Here is a 5,430-nt window from a genome sequence, read left to right as displayed (position 1 = left end):
GGAAATGAACTATGGGAGCGGGTTCCTGAAACAATAGTTCATCATTAAACCAAGGAGAGGACAAGGAGGTGTCTGGTGAACTCAACGGCAATTCACCGATATTCCCAAAAGATGGATTTCCACCATTAGGTGAACAAGGAGATAACATTTGTCAGATCAAATGATATAAGGAAGTATGCTCGAGGAAAACATACACAATTAAACATTGGTTGAAAGGTGCGCCCGAAATGTGGATTGGGTTGCATGACCAATGTCAGAATGGTGATTCAATTAGCGAAGGACTTAGAATGAACTATCGATCATTAACTTCAAAGCAATAGGGTTGCTAGAAGTGCATAATCCAAACAACACCGTTCACTTGTGGGTACCCCGGTTGGAATCAACACGAGGACCAAGAAAGAATGGTGATGGTGAGAAGTATCATTATAGCAAGAATTCTTAAGAGGTGGAGCAAATCTCAGAACATTCTTGACATAAAGGATGGTAATACTCCAAGGTAAAGAAGAACAATTGCTGGATAGCAAGGAACTCAAGGTATAACACCAAACATGAACAAGCTTGTGTTGGTGGGAGGGCAATAAAGTGGTCGACGATAATACAATTTATCGAGGGCAAGGATGGTATTTCTCATCATTAATTCACTTGATATCCTGGAAGAGCATCAGAATGTAGATGGTGATCATGACACATTTGTCGAGAGATTCCACGAAGATGTAATCGATCCGCGATCACATCAAGTCAAAAGAATGATGAAGCAAGAGGTTATTGGAACCATAGGTACGACACAAACCTGAAATCAAGATTGTTGTTCAAGGCGAACTGATATGACGAGGAAGATCGATGTAAGCTTAGCTCATTGTCAAAAGTTGTGCTCCGGGATTAAGGACCAGGTAGCACAGTTAAAATTTAGCATGGTAATGATATAACCGATCAGGCTAGGAATGACATGATCGGGTACAAACTCATAAGTAAAGAATATTAGTAAGAGTTGTTGAACCGTAATGCGGACTCGGTTCAGTTATCGGTGTCTTTGAGTGTTTAATAACTCAGAGCCCATGAAAAATTGTAATCAGTGAGTATGTAGTACTTGATGAAGAACTCATAGGAAGTTATGCAGTACCATGATAATCTCGAGATACCAGGGGGGTAATACTCAACACAAGATCAAAGTAAAGGTTGGACTGGTGTATTGATCCATAGAAGACAATTGTTTTAACTTGTCCGAGAAATGGAATCAAAGAAGAACAATCATGGTCGGAACCACGGTTGCAAGGGATCAATTCACAGATACCATATGTTAGTTATCAAGGAAATAGTTATTATTACAAGAAGCTTCCATGATAGGATATACATCGCGTCCATGGGCATGAACACAAGGTTCGAGGTCGACTCCCACTTCTCCAAAGCATAACCTTACATTCACTTCTCGTTTCGATAATGGCATTAGTGTTGAAAGTTATACCTGGTGAAATACCAGATGAGTATGACCCGTGAAAACTTCCGAGTTCACACATAGTAAGGAAGGCATAGGTTCAACCCATCAGGGCGTCTTACGAACATATACCACAAACTTCGGGGTAAATAATACAAGCTCGAAAGTAGAGCATTGTTCAAAAGCAGATGATACAATTTACCAAGGCATTATATACCCATGGAAAGGCTCTCAAGGTTATTCAATATGAAGGACACTGTCGGATAAAATCCAACAAAGGAACCGATGGTCCTCAAGGGATCTGAGGTGAGCACCGGTACTCAACCAGAGGAAGAAGAATGCACGGGCATCATATTATAGAACATCGGAATGATTCGATGCTTAGATAATAAAGGAATTTCGATTTCCAAAACAAAGGATCAGAAGCAGTCGCTCTGATCAAGGATGGATAAGTTGGATATACCAGAGGCACAATTGACGACAAATAGTTTGGTCGAGAACCAGCTCATGTTCAAAAATGATGTCTGAGCCGGAAGGATAATTTAGAAGGGTTGATAGATGATTGTGTGCATTCGCACACATGCTGAATCAATAGGATCAAAATGACGATGCCTAAGGATACTAACGAATATTGCCAGACATATGGAAAGCATCCATAATGCAAGCAGACAAGTATTGCAGAGCAATAAGCTATTAAGGATTTTTGGAGGATCAAATAGTATTTCGAAGACCATTGTGAAACACATGAACAACTGGGGGATGAGCGGATACTCGATAAGTGCGAGAATTATCCATAGGGGTATTCAGGTGACAAGGAACAGCAAGGCGATAAGCTCAAAGGATTATCGAGACAACGACGAGTGTTTCGAGGTATCTGGTAATAACAAGACCAACTGGGGATGAATGTAAGAATAACAACTGCAAGTAGTTATCCATAAGGGTTTACGGTGGAAGGGGAATTGCAAATGCGATGAACATAAGTTCTCGGGTTAACAACGGAGAGTATCTTCAGGGTCTTCACGTGCCGCAGACGATCATCATTAATAAGGGGCTCTCCGGGTGAAAGTGATAACGAGATCCTAATGTTAGATTTAGCAAAATCATTTAACCCGAATAGAAGAGAAATAAGAGTCCCAGAGTATAGGTCGAGGAATAAAAGATCCTAATACCACCCGATGGCGACGTGGGCCCGTAAGGCACACAGCCAAGTTAGTAAAAGTTTTGCAATGTCTAGACTCGACTTCGGCCAAGGAGTGTGGAAGGGGGATTCCTACAGGCAGTCGGCTCTGATACCAACTTGTGACGCCCCCGATTCAATCGTACACTAATCATGCACGCAAATGTGTACGATCAAGATCAGGGACTCACGAGAAGATATCACAACACAACTCTACAAATAAAATAAGTCATACAAGCATCATAATACAAGCCAGGGGCCTCGAGGGCTTGAATACAAGTGCTCGATCATAGACGAGTCAGCGGAAGCAACAATATCTGAGTACAGACATAAGTTAAACAAGTTGCCATAAGATGGCTAGCACAAACTGGGATACAGATCGAAAGAGGCGCAGGCCTCCTGCCTGGGATCCTCCTAACTACTCCTGGTCGTCGTCGTCAGCCTGCACGTAGTAGTAGGCACCTCCAATGTAGTAGTCGTCGTCGACGCTGGCTCCTGGTTCCTGGACTCCAGCATCTGGTTGCGACAACCAGAAAGAAAGGAAAGGGGAAAAAGGAGGGAGAAAGCAACCGTGAGTACTCATCCAAAGTACTCGCAAGCAAGGAACTACACTACATATGCATGGGTATATGTGTAAGGAGGCCATATCAGTGGACTGAACTGCAGAATGCCAGAATAAGAGGGGGATAGCTAATCCTGTCGAAGACTACGCTTCTGGCAGCCTCCGTCTTGCAGCATGTAGAAGAGAGTAGATTGAAGTCCTCCAAGTAGCATCTCCAAGTAGCATATCCAGGTAGCATCTCCAAGCGCATCTCCAGTCGCATCGTATAGCATAATCCTACCCGGCGATCCTCTCCTTGTCGCCCTGTAGAAAAGTGATCACCGGGTTGTCTGTGGAACTTGGAAGGGTGTGTTTTATTAAGTATCCGGTTCTAGTTGTCATAAGGTCAAGGTACAACTCCAAGTCGTCCTGTTACCGAAGATCACGACTATTCGAATAGATTAACTTCCCTGCAGGGGTGCACCACATAGCCCAACACGCTCGATCCCATTTGGCCGGACACACTTTCCTGGGTCATGCCCGGCCTCGGAAGATCAACACGTCGCAGCCCCACCTAGGCAAAACAGAGAGGCCAGCACGCCGGTATAAACCTAAGCGCACAGGGGTCTGGGCCCATCGCCCATAGCACACCTGCACGTTGCGAGGGCGGCCGGAAGCAGAACTAGCCCCCTTAATACAAGAGCAGGCTTACGTTCCAATCCGGCGCGTGCCGCTCCGTCGCTGACGTCTGAAGTGCTTCGGCTGATACCACGACGCCGGGATACCCATAACTACTCCCGCGTAGATGGTTAGTGCGTATAGGCCAGTAGCCAGACTCAGATCAAATACCAAGATCTCGTTAAGCGTGTTAAGTATCCGCGAATGCCGAACAAGGCCAGGCCCACCTGTCTCCTAGGTGGTCTCAACCTGCCCTGTCGCCCCGCCACAAAGTAACAGTCGGGGGCCGTCGGGAACTCAGGCCCACCACTACCTGGATGGAGCCACCTGCCCCTTCAGCCCCCATCTCCAAACAGTATCACCAGTAATGTAACAGTGTAAAGTATATAGTATATGCCCGTGATCACCTCCCGAAGTGATCACAGCCCAGTAGTATAGCATGGCAGACGGACAAGAGTGTAGGGTCACTGATGGAACACTAGCATCCTATACTAAGCATTTAGGATTGCGGGTAAGGTATCAATGACTATAGCAGCAATGACAGGCTATGCATCAGAATAGGATTAACGGAAAGCAGTAACATGCTACACTACTCTAATGCAAGCAGTATAGAGAAGAGTAGGCGATATCTGGTGATCAAAGGGGGGGGGGGCTTGCCTGGTTGCTCTGGCAAGAGAGAGGGGTCGTCAACTCGGTAGTCGAACTGGTCAGCAGCAGCGTCGGTCTCGTAGTCTACCGGAGAGAAGAGGGGGAAGAAATAATGAATACAGAGCAAACAAAGCACCACAAAATATAACAAGGCAATACGCGGTGTTCGGTGTGCCCTAACGCGGTAGTAGGTGATACCGGTGAAGGGGGAAAAACCCCCGGGAAAGTATTCCCGGTGTTTCGTGTTTTCGGGCAGAGGAGCCGGAGGGGGAAAGTTGCGGGTTCGATAGGTTAGGGGTGTGTGGCGGACGAACGGGCTGCGTAACCGGATTCGTCACGTCGTTCTGAGCAACTTTCATGTTGAAAATATTTTAATCCGAGTTACGGATTAAAAGATATGATTTTTTAAAGATTTTATGAATTTTCTGGAATTTATTTAATTATTTAATTAATTCGGAAAACAGATTAATGACATCGGCATGATGTCATGCTGACATCAGCAGTCAACAGAGTTGACTTGGTCAACCTGACATGTGGGTCCAGTGGGACCCACCTGTCATTTTCTGTTTAGTTTAATTACAGATTAGTTAATTTAATTAGTGATTAGGTTAATCTAATCAGGATTAATTAACTTAATTAATTAATTAATAATTAATTTTATTAAATCATTTTTTAATTTTTTTAATTATATTTATTGTTTTTATTTATTTTATTATTTATTTATTATTATTTTTTAATCCCCTTTTTTTTAACGTTCTGGGGCGGGGCCCCCTAGTCAGTGGCCCGGGGGCCTTAGCGGGCACAGGGCGGTGCGGGTGCGGGTGCGGGTGCGGGCGTGAGCCCGACTGGGCACTAGGCACCCGTGCCCGAGGCCACTGCAGCGAGGGCGCGAGGCCCAGTTGCGTCGGCGGCCTCGCTCGACAGCGGCAGGGGGCGGGGAGCAGGGGAGGCCCC

This window comes from Triticum aestivum, chromosome 6A (genome assembly GCF_018294505.1).
Source record: "Triticum aestivum cultivar Chinese Spring chromosome 6A, IWGSC CS RefSeq v2.1, whole genome shotgun sequence".
Taxonomy (NCBI): domain Eukaryota; kingdom Viridiplantae; phylum Streptophyta; class Magnoliopsida; order Poales; family Poaceae; genus Triticum; species Triticum aestivum.
The sequence above is the reverse complement of the archived record's forward strand: the minus strand, read 5'-3'. Positions refer to the sequence as shown.